This window comes from Pongo abelii, chromosome 19, assembly GCF_028885655.2.
Source record: "Pongo abelii isolate AG06213 chromosome 19, NHGRI_mPonAbe1-v2.0_pri, whole genome shotgun sequence".
NCBI lineage: Eukaryota > Metazoa > Chordata > Mammalia > Primates > Hominidae > Pongo > Pongo abelii.
In genome coordinates, this window is record NC_072004.2 from 93,389,235 (window position 1) to 93,406,256 (window position 17,022).

Sequence of the window (17,022 nt, forward strand, 5' to 3'; positions counted from 1 at the left end):
GAGCCAATGGGCCGGGGAGGGGCGCGCGGGGGAGGAGCTCAGGTGCAGAGTGCCGATTGGCCAGTTCGCCCTCCGGTATGCAGATGCGGTGGGAGTCACGTGCCAGGGGCCGGGACGACTTCCTGTTGGAGGCCAACGCGGGGCGGGGAAGGGGGCGCGAGCGCCCCGTCTGGCTGAAGCGGGGGGAGGGGGGTTCTTGTCAGTTAGAGCAACAAGATGGCCGCGGTGGCAGCTCCGCACCTCAGCGCGACGGCCCCGGGAGCCGCAGCCGCCGCCGCCGGCCCCGCCGCCGCGCAGCCTTGAGCGCCGCACGGGCCGCCCCCTGACAGGGCAGTCCCAGCGCCCGCCGCGCTCCCGCCGCCGTCACCGTCGCAGTCGCCGCGGGCCCGCCCGAGCCGGAGGCGGAGGGAGCGGAGCGGCCCCGCGCCCAGCCGTCCGCAGCTGCCACCACCGCCGCCGCCGCCTAGGACCCGGGCCGCGCCGGAGCCGCGTCCCGCTGGGCGTGAGGAGGACGCGTCGCGGCGTTGCCGGGGCCGGACCTGGACCTGCCGGGACGCGCCGCCGCCCACCCGCCCGCGCCGCCGCCGCAGCCGCCGCCGCCGCCCGCGCCGGGACCTGAGTCCGCGGCGCCGGCGCTGAGCGGGCCCCTGCCGCCCGCGCACTCCCGAGGCCCCTGGGCGGTTGTTGGTGTCGCCGCTGCCGCCAGGCCCGCGCCACCGGAGCCCCGCGGAGCCGCCGCCGCCGCCGGGGACGGAGCCCAGGTGAGCGCGGCCGTCCGCCCGCTCCTCGCCGCCGCCGCAACTTTGCCGGGAGGTTCGCGGGCCCTTTGTTCGGCCGAGCCGAGCCGGGGCGGGCGCTGGCCCCGAGCGACCCGCGTGCGGCGTCGGTCCCCGGGCCGGCCGGGTTTGAGGGGAGCGGCGGGAAGCGGCCGGAGCCGGAGCGCGTGTGTGCTAGTGTGAGACAGGGCTGTGCAGACGCCCGGTGTGTATCACAATCAAACGGGAGTGGAATGGAGGGCTGAAGATGGATGTGCCCCCTCCCTTTTAAAACTCATGCAGCGGTGAAATTCGGTCCTCTCCGGGCAGCCCCCCGCAGATTTTGCATTGGTGATGGCAGGCGCGAACCCGCCGTGTTTTGGTGTAGGAGCCCGGTGCCGTTGTTTGGGGGAAGAGAAAAACCCGGGGCGTGCTGCGGGTGGGCGGAGAAGGATCCCTGGGCGCTCTGCGGGTCTGAAATCAGGTGGATTTTCTAACGGTGCTGCGGACTGCGGAGTAATGCGTATGAGGAAAACGAGCCGTACAACATCTGTCCTGTTATCAGATAACGTAACCCGAGCGCCTGGTTGCCACCTCTGCTTTAAGCGGTGCCTCCTTTGCACCTTTACCTTGAGGACGAGATTTAATTAATTGATTCGTAGCCATGAAAATGTGCAGATGTGGATGTGGGGGTTCCCTGCCTGTTAACCTGGGGAAGAAATAACTGGCATGCATGTTACACGGAGCTTTGGGGATCTTAGCAAAAATGAAGGCTTCCTTCTTGGATGTTGTGCCGGGAGGTAGGGGAGGAGGAGCCGCTAGATCGTGGCTGCACCTATTGCATTCGAAGGCATTTGACGGTATTGGTGATTCTGCACGTAATTAGTGGAGTTGTCTCAAACCTTTGCCTCCGCCAAATGAAACCTCCATTTGAGTGGTCCGCTCGGTTATTTCTAGGCGTGAACTGCGGATTCTAAACTCAAAATGGTGCTCTGTAGATGTCCAACTTCAGCGTCTTTAAGGAGTTGCAAGTTGGAGCCTTCTGACTGGGTTAATCCATTGTGTAGCCGAGGTTCGGCTTTTCTCGAGTGTCTGGTGTTCACGTTGACGTACTTCGGCCAGTACAAGGTAGCCAATTTGTGGCGATCGCTGTGAGAGCCTCGTACGTCCCTGAATGTAATTTGAGCCTGCATAAGGCTTACTTTATGCAAGTGATTTCCTACAGTTAGAATTGAATAACTATGCGAATGAGTTGAGACCCTGGAAACCTGGCTTGAGTGATTTCAGAGGACAGTGGTAGCTGGTTTGAAATGTGTAGGGGGTGTTGGCAATCATATTCATAGATTCCAGATTTCCTTCAGTACTGTGTGAAAGAATAAATGATAAAACTTAGTCCCAGGCCAGATGAACTTGGTTAGTAGAGGGCACCTTGAAGAAATTTACATTGTTCCAGAACGACAGAGGTGGCAATGGTTTTTGAACATTTTTCACTGTAGCACCCCTAGGATGCTTTGTTGGGGAAAATAATGCAAAACAGGGTTTTTAAAATGACTAGTTCAGTTATATTGTCGGAATTAATTTTGTGTGTATTAATAGAACAAAGTAATGATGTGAACAGTTGTAACTTTATTTACCTATACTGAAAGTTTTTTTTCTACAGAAAGTTTTTAATATTTATTTTCGTAAGAATAGACATTCTTGGAAGCTGTTTTTCATACAGATTTCTCATGACCTGACCATAGGCATAGTCAGGCCGTGAGAAATTGATAGCTCAGAAAATGGTAACAGTAAACACACACACACATTCGTTTTTATTATAAGGATCTGATTTTAAAAGCTTGTTTGTAACTCTTCCGTGCTTCTTGTCCAAAACAAAGACCTTGCTGACCTTACCTCGGTTTTACTTTTTTTTTTTTTTTTTTTTTGAGACGGTTTCGTTCTTGTTGCCGAGAGGCTGGAGTGCAATGGCACGATCTCGGCTCACTGCAACCTCCGCCTCCCGGGTTCAAGCGATTCTCCTGCCTCAGCCTCCCGAGTAGCAGGGATTACAGGCGCCCGCCGCCACTCCTGGCTAATTTTTGTATTTTTAGTAGAGACGGGGTTTTGCCATGTTGGCCAGGCTGGTCTCGAACTCCTGACCTCAGGTAATCCGCCTGTCTCGGCCTCCCAAAGTGCTGGGATTACAGGCGTGAGCCACCGCTCTCGCCGGTTTTACTTTTAAGGTATGAAATTAAATATGGTTGATACTGAGACTGTCATAAGGTTTAATCTTAACAATTTCATTTCGGATTCTGCCATTTAAATATTCTGGTAGTAACCTGGAGTATATGTAAGTGTTGATTTTAGATTTTCGTCCTCATTTCATGTTTATTGCGGGGGGCGGGGGTGGGTTTCAAGTAGCATATGTCTTAACACTAACATATTATTTCGTAACAGGTTTACATTTATATTTAGTTGGCTTAGGAACTTTGGAGTAAATAGTTGCTTTTAGAATGCTGATTGTGAAGGTGGAGTGGAATGAACCGTTTCATTTGACATTCAGTGATTAAAAAATAACTAAGTCATACAGAGGATATATGAAACTAAATACAGTATTTTTCATCACCACTACCGCCACGTTTTTGTTAAACAGCTGGCTTTCCTGAGATACATTTGTGCTTTTCCAAATGCTGTCATCTGGCTTACTTCCAAAACCAAGCCAGAGGAGGGTCAGGGCTGGAGTAGGACAGCCTTTCTCCTTAGTGAAGGGAGCTTTCAGTTTGGAAAGAAATGGAAGACACAGTTCCTGCAGTACTGGCTGGGAATGAGGTATTTACATTACATCTCCAACCCCAAGTGAAGGGGATGAGGTCTTGATTGTAACTTAGTCTTGCTTGGCCCAGGAAAGTGATGCTAACTTGACATTTTTTAAAAAAGACTACTGATGAAAGTTAGTTTATTGTTTGATTTGAGTATATAGAATATCTTTGGCATCGTAGAAGTTCACCAACAACCTTTTAAGATTGAAAAACCATTTAAAAGACTATTTGGGGGTCTTTTTGGCCTTCCCCAGTAGGAATTGGAGCATTCGATTGCATGCTTATGCTTTGGATGACTGTTTATCTTTCAGTCAGGGTTTATTGTGCAAAGGTGATACTTGAGATTTTATAAGAAAGAAAATCCTTTGGCTATGAACTCTAGGCTGTCCCGTATACCAAAGTAAAACATATGGGACAATTAAGATTTGGGGATAGAGCAAGCAAAGATTACCAAGAGCAACTGAAGCTGGTGGAGAAGGCACAAGAAATGGAGAGAAGGAGACAGGGACAGATTTATAGACGTCCTTGGAGCTGGGAGAAGGATAGGTTGAGGGAGCAGGAGGCGGAGTCCTGAACAGACTGAGCATGAAAGGGTCTATATAAGCCGGGAAGAACCAGGTAACTTTATGTTTGTTTTGTTTTTGTTATCTTTCGTTGAAATTGTTTTGGCTTCTTTCTCATAATTTTAAGACAAATGGGTTTTTACCTTTTCTCCAGCTCTGTCTCAGAGGGTCTTCAAATATTTTAGGTGAGAAGTAAGGAAATATTTTGAAGTGTTGGTGACACAGTCTTTGGTCTCTCTTGCATGACAGCTGGTCACAGTGAAGGTGACTGGATTTTAGTTACTTTAGATACTTAACATCTTAATATTTTGTTGGAACATGTCATAGGTTTGAGTAGGGACAGCAAAATGTCAGGTGAGAAGTGGCTCCTATTTTGTGGGGGGTAGATTATACAGGTTTTCTTGCTTTTACTCAGTCTACGGCTATCCAAATTTATACAAATGAGTTTCTAAATAATTGTGTGTTCACGAGGAGAGCATTCTTTACAAAATGATAATAAGCTTTCTTTAAATAGGCTTTAATGCAGTGGAGTCCATTTATAAATTTTCAGCTTATACATAACTTTTTAGGAATATAATTACTTAAAAATATAAAGGTTACTTGTCAGAAATAACTATATAACCTTGTGCAGAAAGTGTATATCTGAAATTGAAACTGAGAAATGTATAATCTTAGCCAGTGAACTTGTTTGAATAACCCAATTAAAATAATGGTACAGTTTCCTATTGTACAGATCGTGCATTTGAAATGTTAATTTATTTAATGAAAAGTAAATTATGTAATTTTTAAAAATCTCCACCTGGGATATATATAACAAGGTTTTACATGTTTAAAACATGCTGAAAATCCATATCGTTTGTTCCATTTTTGGAGTTTTACTAAAAATGAATTCTTTTCTTAGCCTTAGATGTTTTCAGAGAATGAAGAAGCTATTGCAGGAATGGAGAGCTGTTTGTTAAGAATGCATTCCTCCTCTGTAGCCCTCAAAAGACTATAGAGCTGTGTGCAGAGCTAGACAATCTGGGCATCCAGCCATAAAACATCACTGCTGTAGCACAGATAGTTGTTCGCACTCTCCTGAGCCCTCTGTGGCTGCAAACCGCAACAGAAGGAATGGTCTTGGGAAAGCAACGCTCACTGTTATTTTGAACTCTTAATATTCTCTGTGTCTCTCTGAGTTCCAGCTATGCATTGGGACTTCGGTTTTCTAAAATACAGTAGTGATTAAGGATGAGCAATAATATAGCTTCTTAAGTATATGCCTCTTGTAAGCCAGTGGATTTAAATGTTTGCTCTAGGAAATAAGGGGTGTCTAGGAAATAAGAGTTGTCTGTCCCACCATCTTCCTCTTTATTTGCCTCTTTGTTGCAATACTTCTTTTCTGTTGGAGAACCACTGCCCTAAGACCCATATGATCACTGGGCCACACACAGTGCACATGGCCCAAAGAGTCATCTGGAATCTTCCAGATATTTTGTGGGATGGATTGGTCTAATTTGGCCCAGTTTCCACTTTCTCATGAACCTTTTTGGCCTAACAAATTTTTAATTTTTTTGCACGAAAGTGAAGAAGAGTGTGACTGGCATCTATTTGTATAAATCCAAATGGTTTACTCTGAAGACCCTCTCTGTTTTTCTTCAGACCATTTTAGAAATTAATACTCTATTGTATCTTTATAACATCCTTCTCTGAAGGATTGAACTACAAACCTATAGTATCACAGTGTCAAGTCGAATTATTCTCAGCAGTTGGATAACTCGTCTGTGGTTGAGTCCTTTACTGATGTGCAGACTGTCTTTTGACGTGGCTAATACCAGATGCAAGTTGGTGCCCAGGTGGTTATTGGGAATATGTGCTTTGTTTGACTGATTTTATGTGTGCCTTCTAGCTTATTAAGAATAAGATCTCTCACAGCTAAAATCAAGTGCTTGGTTTGAGCCTGGCAAAGATATTGTTTACTTTTTTATTCCCAAAGATCATTTCTTTTTAATTACTCTTTTAGGAAAGCAGGGAAAATCTAAGTTAAAATAGCAACTGGGAATTAAACTAAGATCTGAAACTGGGAAATGGCAATGCAGGCACAGGTGTCACCTTTCCAACTGTTGTTGAGATGATGTGGACAACGGTTGTTCAGAAATTACGGTGGGGAGGAGGGAGATGCACAAGTATTTTTTCTCATACTCCATATGAAATATGAAGTGCAGAGTGAGGGGCCCAGAGTGTAGGGAGGGAATTTAACAGGCTTTGTTCTTCAGGGGGCTATGGCCGATGTCTTAAACAAGGTCTTTTTTGGTAGGGAGGCACAGTTAGGGAAGAAGGTGATGGATTTGTGGGAACAAGTACATTTGAGTTACTGAGGACAATTGGGAATTGCGAAGTGGGAGTGGACGAGGTTAGAAAGCATCCTTAGGTAACCAGATCTCCATTTAAAAATTAATCTGAGCATTTACGATGTGATTATGTGCCAAGGACGTGAGTTTATCTTATTTAATCCTCACAACACTCCTGTGAAGTGGTTGCTTTTAACATTCCCATTTGACAGATGAGCAAAGGGAGTAATTTCCACAAGATCCTGTAGCTTATAGGAGATGAAGCCGGAATTTAAACTCAGTACACTTCAAAGCCCTCACGTACGGAAAAAGCTTGGATTATTTTAATAGCTTCTTAATTAGTCTCTTCCTCTGTTCTGTGTCCTGCTATCCAGCTACCAATATTAACTGACTGCCTTCTGAGCACTTTGTGTGTATGATCTCATTCATTCCTCCTCAGCAGCTTATAAGTTAGGAACTGTGATTATATTCACTTTATACATGGAAGCTGAAGTTGATGGAAGTTGAATAATTTGCCCAAAATCAGAGCCTTAATAAATGTGTCTAGGTCCTTGGAAGCCAGAGCCTGAGCTCTTTATCATTCCGCCGTGCTGCCTTCTGAAGCCTGAGCCTGGTTACATCATTCCTTCCACAAAACCTTTATGCCTTCTCTGTGCAGCAGCCACAGGGGAAGGACATCAACTTCTTCCTGCCCTCCTGGAGCTGTCTTACTAGTATAGTGAGAGAAATGGGCACCAAACAAGTTGTTAAAAAAAGAGAGAAAGCAATACATGTGAAGAAAGCCACGTACACATATTAAAAAGTTGAGAAAAACCTACCGTAATATATCATTATATAGCTGTATGCTGTATCTCCTCTCGTAAGGACGCATGTCAAAATTTTGGTTGCTCTGAGAAGTCTAGCAGTGAAAGAAATATGTTTACCTTTATTGGCCCAGTATTTCCCAAACTTATGTGGCCATTGAACATTGTTTTCCCTTCATACCACTTTTTAGTTCAGTGGGACTGACTTTTACAAATTCGGAAAGGAAGAGTGCCTGGTCATCCCCAGAGAGGGCCTGTGGGCTGGAGTGGTTAGGCAAGACTTCACTTGAAATGAGTTCTGAAAGGCTGGCAGAGCTTGGTTGGATGAAGGGGATATTCTACAAGGAGACGAATGGGCAAGCCATGTTTGGGAATATTTTGTAAAGCGTGTAACGTAATGGCTGAGACATAGTAGGGACGGGATGTAGTTATTGACTAGATGAGTGCAGAGGCCTAGCTGTAAATGGAGGTTCTGTGTTGGCAGTAAGGTTTAGAAGGGGCTTTATCAGGTAGAACCTCTAGTTGTTGGCTTCTTAGGAACCATTGGTGGCTGTTGGTGGGCATGACATGAATCAGGTGTTGGATTAGAATCTTCCTTGAGCAGAGATAGGGTGTTAAAACTGGCTGTTGTAGCTGTCTGTGCAAGGTGATGCCTACATACTGGTAGGGTCAAACTGAAAAGATGTTACAAAGAATCAGCAGGATAAAATAATACAAAATGATTGACGTGGGTTGTTGGAAAGAATGAATTCTAAGAGGCATAGGGTACTTACTGCTCTTCCTAGAATCTGCCACAGAGGCTTTAAATTAATAAAGCTAATATTAAGATATTTGGTTAAATACACATAGTACATTCTTTTTAGATGCTGATGGGGAAAGATGACACACAAGATAGTAGTTTTAGGCGAGTTTATTGTATGAGGTTGTGTTCTGCAGTAGAGATTTGACTCACAGCATAAATCCAAGTATGTAATGAGCCATGTAATAATAGGGGTCTGCTGTTAATTATGGTGAATACTCTCAATGAAATCAGATTTTCTTAGTGCCATACTCATAAAAAAATTCTTGACCTAGATCTTATATAACAGTCCCAGGTATATAGTAAATTTTATGCATATATTTGGAATGTTGACAGGAAAGAAGAGAAAACAAAAATCTTTAATGTTTCAAGGAAACATAAGATCAAATTATTACATAAATAGAATAGCAGCATTAGTAATTGTGTTGAAGTTACTAGAATTTTTAAATTTTGGGTAAACTTAAGAGATTCCTTAAACTTAAGGAATAATAGATTCTTTTTTACTCCTGTGGAGTGGGGAAACTTTAAAACAGATAAAAATATTTTTTATTTTACCAGTCAGGTGATGAATGAAGATCTTAGCCACTGTTGGAGTTTTGTGTATATGTAGTATTGCATTTAATTGAGCATAGTTATTTATTCTTTTCTATTAACTTTAGACTTTAAATTTCAGCACAGTTCCTTGCAGATTAATGCTTTGCAAAAAAAACTTCATTATTATGGTAATTTCTTTAGATTTGAGTTGCTTATTAGCAGGGATAATAACATGTTCATCTTTGTAATCCCTACATCGTCTGTAGTATTTTGAAGATATTTAGATAATTTTTGAGTCATCTGTTTCTTCAGAGATATTGCTTCCACAAGTCATGGGGGGGAGAGAGAAGATTGATAATTGAACACTTTTCTTCGGTTTTTAATCTTTTAGGATAATGATCAACAGTGTTTTCAACCAGTAAGCCTGGTACGTGGGGCTGTATCTGCAGATTTGAGGGGAGTTGGGAAGCTGACAGGTGAGGAACAGTCATCATAGGGGCTCCCTGCACTACTGTTTTCTGTAGGGTACCTGAAGGAGTGACCAGTGCCTTTTCCTGAGGCCTCTGGGCACTGCCAGTAAGTGCCACTGACCAAATCATGAAAAAACAATGTGTGACGTTTCTTATGGACATTAAAATTGTAGGTATGATAGATCAATTACAAAATAATTCCTGGCTTGTCTTTCACAGATTTGATGATGGTCTTTAGATATTAGCCCATTGGAAAAATGAGTGTTATGACTAATGAGATTATTCTGGCCAAGCCAGAATGTCTGGTTAGCATTATTCTGGATAGACTTATATCCCGCCCTCCTTTAGGGAAAACTCTGTGGAAATAAGAGGATTTTTAAAAAGAGATTGTCAGTATTCTTTTTCTTGAAAACAATTTATGTTTACTCATAATTTCAGTACTCCTTTAAAGGTTACTTTATAAAAATTTGAGATGTAGTTATTATTATTATTATTATTATTATTATTTTTTGAGATGGAGCCTCGCTCTGTTGCCCAGGCTGGCATGCTGTGGCACAGTCTCAGCTCACTGCAACCTCTGCCTCCCAGGTTCAAGCGATTCTCCTCCCTCAGCCTCCTGAGTAGCTGGGATTACAGGTGTCTGCCACCACACCCAGCTAATTTTTTGTATTTTTAGCAGAGATGGGGTCTCACCATGTTGGCCAGGCTGGTCTCAAACTCCTGACCTCGTGATTCGCCCACGTCGGCCTCCCAAAGCACTGGGATTACAGGTGTGAGCCACCGCGCCTGGCTGAGATGTAGTGGGTGGTGGTTGTGGTTTTTGTTGTTGTTGTTGTTTGAGACGTAGTCTTGTTCTGTCACCCAGACTAGAGTGCAGTAGCGTGATGTCAGCTCACTGCAACCTCCACCTCCTGGGTTCAAGTGATTCTTCTGCCTCAGCCTCCCAAGTAACTGGGACTACAGGCGCATGCCACCACACCCAGCTAATTTTTGTATTTTTAGTAGAGACAGGGTTTCACCATGTTGGCCAGGATGGTCTCTTATCTCCTGACCTCAGGTGATCCGCCCACCTCAGCCTCCCAAAGTGCTGGGATTACAGGCGTGAGCCACTGTGCCCGGCCCGAGATGTAGTTATTTAAATAGCTTATACACGTGCCTATTTAGCCTTGGATGGCAGAATTTTGATTAGGTAGATCTTAAGTCTTCAGAAAATGGTTTATTCTCTTTAACTTGTGATTTTCCAACTAAATCTTAAATTGGTGAACGTGAGTTTCAAAATTCAGCCTTTAGGAACGCTCACAAAAGTTCTCATTAGTTTCTCTTACTCTTTATGTCTTTCCCACAACCTTTCCCCCCTGTTTTTCCACTTGCCCTCCTGAAACTGCACTTCAGAGTTGGGAGTAGAGAGAGACCTGGTTTGAGGCAATAGGGTGAACACAGCATTCTTTCATTCTGTGTATTGTTGTGACGCTAAGACTGTCGTTGAGATACCAGTCCACAGCTGGTGAAAGGATTCTAAACTTCATACTAGCAGTTTATTGAGTGCTTATCATGTGCCAAGTACAGAGCGCTTAATATGTTATTTCATTTATCCTCCTTAATAAGAGGAGAACACTGAGGCACTCTGAAGAAGCCAGGTCACCTAATTCCAGTGGCTGTGCTCCTCACCGCTCTATTGCACTACCTCATTCAGACTGACTGAGGTAGTACAATTTCCATTATCTTTAATAAATTTTTTTTTTTTTGAGGCGGAGTCTCGCTGTCACCAGGCTGGAGCGCCGCGGCGCAATCTCGGCTCACTGCAACCTCTGCCTCCTGGGTTCAAGCGATTCTCCTGCCTCAGCCTCCCAAGTATCTGGGATTACAGGTGCCTGCCACCATGCCTCGCTAATTTTTGTATTTTTAGTAGAGACAGGGTTTCACCATGTTGGCCAGGGTGGTCTCAACTCCTGATCTCAGGTGATCCACCCGCCTCAGCCTCCCAAAGTGCTGGGATTACAGGCGTGAGCCACCACGCCCGGCAATTTCCATTATCTTTAAAAATCTGAGAGATATTGGGACCTCAAATTTGATCTGTGGCATCTGACCTATTAAGAGAAAACTAACGTTTATGTGTTTATAAGAATCGTTATTTATATTTGAAAAGCCTGATGTTCTTTTCTCTCTGATTTCTAACTCTGGCATCTAGAATGCAGTGTAGGCAGGAGTGTGCCTGGGAGACAAGCAGAGATCTCACGGATTCCTTTATTTTTCCTGCCGTAGCAGCAAATTTTCCTTGGAGCACTATTTGAAAATTAACATTACTGAAAAAATTAAGCCCACTTAAAGGGACTCTAGTTTTTATCTAAATTATAAAAGGTGAGAAAACAGTTCTGAAAAAAAATGTGTCACGTTGAAACTAGAATGCTTTAGTTAATGGGGTAAGCTAGAAGTAAGCCGCCTTTGATAACTCATATAAGAGCAGCATATGAATGGATGATAACTGTCTTTCTTCCATTTAATTCAGCTACTTCCTATTCAATCTCAAATCTCAGTTGGAAAGCAATTTCCCTCACTTGACCCATTTTTCTTCTGCATTATATCTTTCTTCTGGTTCTTCAACACAAAAAGTTTGAAGGAATGGAGTGTTGTAAACCCTTCAAGACTTGTAAACAGATTCAGATACCAGGTTTGGGATAAGCGTATTTCATTATTTGGCTTTCTAGTTGGAAGGATAACAATTTTATTTCTTTGCATTTTGTTTTGTTTCTTGGTTCTTTTTGAGACAGGTTCTCGCTCTGTTGCCCAGGCTGGAATGCAGTGGTACAGTCACAGCTCATTGCAGCCTCAACCTCTCAGGCTCAAGCAGTCCTCCCACTTCAGCTTCCTAAGTAGCTGGGACCACAGGCATGCACTATCATGCCTGGCTAATTTTTAAAATTGTTTTTGTAAAGACAGGGTCTTCCTATGTTGCTGGGATTGCAAGTGTGAGCGACCTCACCTGGCTGCTGCTTTACTTTGATATCACAATTTTCAGGAGAGATATATGTTAAATGACTGAGATTGGTATAGAGTCATATGGGTGTAGACCAAGCTTGCCCAACCTGCAGCCTGGGATAGCTTTGAATGCGGCCCAAAACAAATCCGTAAACTTTCTTAAAATACTATGAGATTTGTGTGTGTGTGTGTGTATGTATGTGTTTAAGCTCATCAGTTATTAATGTTAGTGTATTTTATGTGTGGCCCAAGACAATTCTTCTTCTTCCAATGTGGCCCAGGGAAGTCAAAAGATTGTACACCCCTGGTATAGATAAAAGCAGGTAGTTGGCCTAGCCTGGGCAACACAGCAAGACCCTTGTCTTTTAAAACATGAAAAAATTAGCTGAGCATGGTGGCACATATCTGTAGTCCTAGCTACTCAGGAGGCTGGGGTGGGAGGATCACTTGAGCTGTGGAGTTCAAGGTTACAGTGAGCTATGATCCTGCCACTACACTTCAGCATGGGTGATATACCTTGTCTCAAAAAAAAAAAAAAAAAAGAAAAGAAAAGAGAAAAGTAGGTGGGGGGTATAAAATTCTTGTTTTAGTAACACGGGCAATTTAAAGATGTTATAATTTTAGTAAAGATATATGAAATAAGCCTCACATATCCATATTGTAAAATGTCTATCTGAGACCCAAGTCTCTGGAATTTGTTCTCTAAATTAATCTATTAGTGGTATCATTAACACATGCATTAATTACAGGTGTTTTGTAATAACATTTATTTCACACCTTGGGTGATAAAGTGCTTGAATTGGTTTCTGTCTTTGCCAGATCAAATTCTAAATTTCCTAAAATAGCTAACATCAAACCAGTCTCCTTTATGAACCCTTCTCTGACTCCTCTCATGATAAACTTTCTCTTCTCTATTCACTCCTTTGGTCATCTCATTCAGTCCTGTGACATTAAATACCACATATACACTGAAGACACCAGCCTAGACTGCTCCCCAGACTCAATATTTGCATATCCAGTTGCCTGTTCCACATCTCGATGGCTTTTTAATGGGCATTTCCACTGAACAGATCCAGAACTGCACCCCTGTTCTTGCCCCAAAATAACCTCAGGAGGTTATTTTGTCTTCACTGATGAATTCTGTCAAACATAGAACTAATATCGAGCTTTCACAAACATTTCCAGAGATTAAAATCTGCTCTGCTTGCATTCCTTCCCACTTGCTGAAAAGCACTGCCATCCTTCCAGTTGCTCCACTCAAAAACTTTGGAGTCCCCATTGACTTCCCTCTTTCACTCCATGTATGGTCCATCAGAAATTAAGTAAGAGATTTCTGAATAACCCATAGGTTAAAGAAGAGCTCACAAGGGAAAATTAGAAGATATTTTTAAATAAGTTAAAAAAAAACAAAACAGAACATGTCAAAATTGATGTGATGCAACTAAACTGTACTAGGAGAGAAATGCATAGCTTTAAATGTATTAAATATGTATTAGAAAAGGAGAAAGATCACAGATCAGTCACTTAAGCTTCTACCTTCTGAATCTAGAGAGAACAAACTAAACCGATGGCAAACAAACAAAAAAAAGTAGAGATTAGAGTGGAAACCAAGGAAATAGAAACATAAAAACAATAGAGAAGATCAGTAAAACCAGAAGCTGGATAATTGCAAAGATCAACAAAATTGACAAACCCATAGATAGACTGACCAAGAGAAAACTAGGGGAGACACAAGTTACTAAAATCAAGAATGAAAGGGAGGGCCAGGCGCGGTGGCTCGCTCCTGAAATCCCATCACTTTGGGAGGCCGAGGTGGATCACCTGAAGTCAGGAGTTCAAGACCAGCCTGGCCAACATGGTGAAACCCCGTCTCTACAAAAATACAAAGATGAGCTGGGCATGATGGCAGGTACCTGTAATCCCAGCTACTCTGGAGGCTGAGGCAGGAGAATTGCTTGAACTTGGGAGGCGGAGGTTGCAGTGAGCCCAGATGGTGCCACTGCACTCCAGCCTGGAAGACAGAGCAAGACTCCGTCTCAAAAAAAAAAAAAAAAAAAGAATGAAAGAGGGGACATGACTGCTGATTTTACAGGAATTGAGGTAGGTACCATAAACAACTTTATGCCAACAAAAGATGATTTAGATGAAAGTACAAATTCCTAGGAATAGACAAATTAACAAAAATTGATGCAGGAAAAATGGAAAATTTGAATGGACATATAGCAATAAATTGAATTAGTAATTTAAAATCTTCTCACAAAGAAAATCCAGGTTATTCTGTCTTCACTGGTGAATTCTGTCAAACATAGAACTAATACCAGGCCTTCACAAACATTTCCAGAAATTAAAAGAGGAAGGTACATTTACCAGCTGATCCAGTGAGGGCAATGTTACCAGGATGCCAGAGCCAATAACATCATAAATAATAACATCATAAATTATTTATTTTTTTTTTGAGATGGAGTCTTGCACTGTCTCTCAGGCTGTAGTGCAGTGGCATGATCTCGGCTCACCACAACCTCCGCCTCCGAGGTTCAAGCGATTCTCCTGCCTCAGCCTCCCGAGTAGCTGGGATTACAGGCACCCGCCATCACACCCGGCTAATTTTTTGTATTTTTAGTAGAGACGGGGTTTCACTATGTTGGCCAGGCTGGTCTTGAACTCCTGACTTCAGGTGATCCACCCGTCTCAACTCCTAAAGTGCTGGGATTACAGGCGTGAGCCACTACGCTTGGCCAATACACCATATTAATAGATGAAGAACAAAACCACATGATCATCTCAGTAAATGCAGAAAAAGCATTTGACAAAATTTAACATTCTTTCATGAGAAAAGCTTTCAGCAAATTAGGTATAAAAGAGGGCTGCTTCAACTTGATAAAAAGCGCATATATGAAAAACCATACAAAACACAGTAATATTATACGGAAGAGTGAATGACTGAATGCTTTCTCTCCAAAACTGGGAAAAAAAGAATATCAGTTCAGTTCTATTCAGCATTGATCTAGAGCTTCTAGCCTATGTAGTCAGGTAAGGGAAAGTAATAAAAGGCACCTGGATTAGAAAGGAAGAAGTGAAACTGTCCTTATCCACAGATGACATAATCCTGTGTATAGAAAATCCTTAGGAATCCACAAGAAAGGTTAGTTGAACTAGTAAATAAGTTTAGTAAGGTCACAGCTTACAAGACCAGTGTTTGCATTTGTGTTTCTTGATGCCAGCAGTAAACAATTTGAAAATGAAATTAAGAAAACTCATTCACTATAACATCAAAAGCAACTAAATCCTGGGGAATAAATTTACAAAAGAAGTGAAGATGTTTACACCAAAACTGCAAAAACATTGCTGAGAGAAATTAAAGAGGATCCAAATAATTGGAGAGACATTCTGTGTTGATGGATGGGAAAACACAATATTGTTAACCTGGCACTCTACCTAGATTGATCTGTAGATTTGATGCATCTCTATCAAAATCCCAGAAGGCTTTTTTTTTGTTGTTGTTTTTTTGTACATTGACAAGCCGATTCTATAATTTATGCAGAAATGCAAAAAGACCTGGAGAGAGGGAGGGAGGGAGGGGGAGGGGGGAGAGAGCAAGAAAAAGAAAGCGAATGAAGGTAAAACAGAGAATGTGAAAAGATAAAACAGGCTGAAGGAAAATATTTGCAAATCATAAAGCTAGTAAGGGACTTGTATTCAGAATATATAAAGAGCTCTCATAACTTAATAATAAGAAGACAAAGTACCCAATTTTAAAATGGGCGAAGGATTTCAATACATACGTCACCAAAAAAGATAAACAAATAGCTGATAAACACATGAGATTTCTTGCTATATGTCCATTCAAATTTTCCATTTTTCCTGCATTGATTTTGTTAATTTGTCTATTCCTAGGAATTTGTACTTTCATCTAAATCATCTTTTGTTGGCATAAAGTTGTTTATGGTACCTACCTCAATTGCTGTAAAATCAGCAGTCATGTCCCCTCTTTCATTACCGCCCCCCCCCCCAAAAAAAAGTAAGAGGGAGAGATGGAGTCTTGCTGTGTTGCCCAGGCTGCCCTTGAACTCTTGGGCTTGAGAGATCCTCCCACCTTAACCTCAAGAGTAGCTGGGACTGCAGGCACGTGCCACTGCACCCTGCTTGTGTATATTTTTGGTTCATTTCGTTTTGGGTTTATATTACCATTGTTATTCAATGTTGTGTGTAGTCAGGGTGAAAATAGATTAGCAACAACAGTGCTATTAACAGGTATTATGTCTTGTTTGTCTGCTTTGTTTCCAAGAACAAATCTTAACTCATTGAGTCTGTTCAAAATTCACAGTTCTGTAGAGCTTACCCAGGAGAAAACAGAGACCTAAAGAGGCAGTGTGACTTGCCCAAGATCAGGTAGTCCTGGGTTCAGACCCAGGTTTTGCAGAAAACTAATTCCATGCCTTTTGCCATAGGTAAATGAGCAAGGGAAAAAACAATTTGCAAAACAAATTTGTAAACAAACATCTTTAAAATGTATCTTTCTAGTAATCAAAGAAAGAAATTAAATAAGCCAGATTAAAAAAGAAACATTCAGTTGAGAAAACTTAAATATGATACTGAGGAGGATGAGAAAAGAAATTTCTCGAAGTCTCATGTATGGGGGAAAAAAAAAATTCTTCCATGCATCTTTTGCTGGTGGCCATGAAAACAGGTGTGAACACCTTCAGGTGGTGAAAATCATAATTACATCAAACGAATCAAATACATTATTACCTTGGGAGGTTATCTTTTTAGCATCTGTATTAAGGTTTTTTTCTGATATACATTAAACTGCACATATTTAAAGTATAACATTCAGTAAATGTTGATATACATCTACATCTGTGAAACTACAGCCACAGTCAAGATAGTGAGCATATCCACTGAGGCTGAATGTTGAAATGTGCTGGTGGGAGGGCAGATGCAGTGTGCTGGAGGGAGAAAGAAGCCAAATTGTTAAAACTGGGCAACCAGTGGAA

General features: G+C 42.3%; 1 protein-coding gene across 2 annotated transcripts in view; it reads left to right on the forward strand.

The window, feature by feature from the left end:
* Positions 1-643: 643 nt before the first annotated feature.
* The window catches only part of TNRC6C (trinucleotide repeat containing adaptor 6C), a 150,204-nt gene continuing 133,825 nt past the window's right edge, over positions 644-17,022 (forward strand). The window contains exon 1 of one of the 2 annotated variants that reach the window (XM_054535782.2): positions 644-761. The gene's annotated coding sequence lies outside the window, so the exon portion shown is untranslated. Of the gene's footprint in view, positions 762-837; positions 982-17,022 lie in introns of those variants that run through there. The other variant, XM_024234662.3, reaches the window with a different exon arrangement.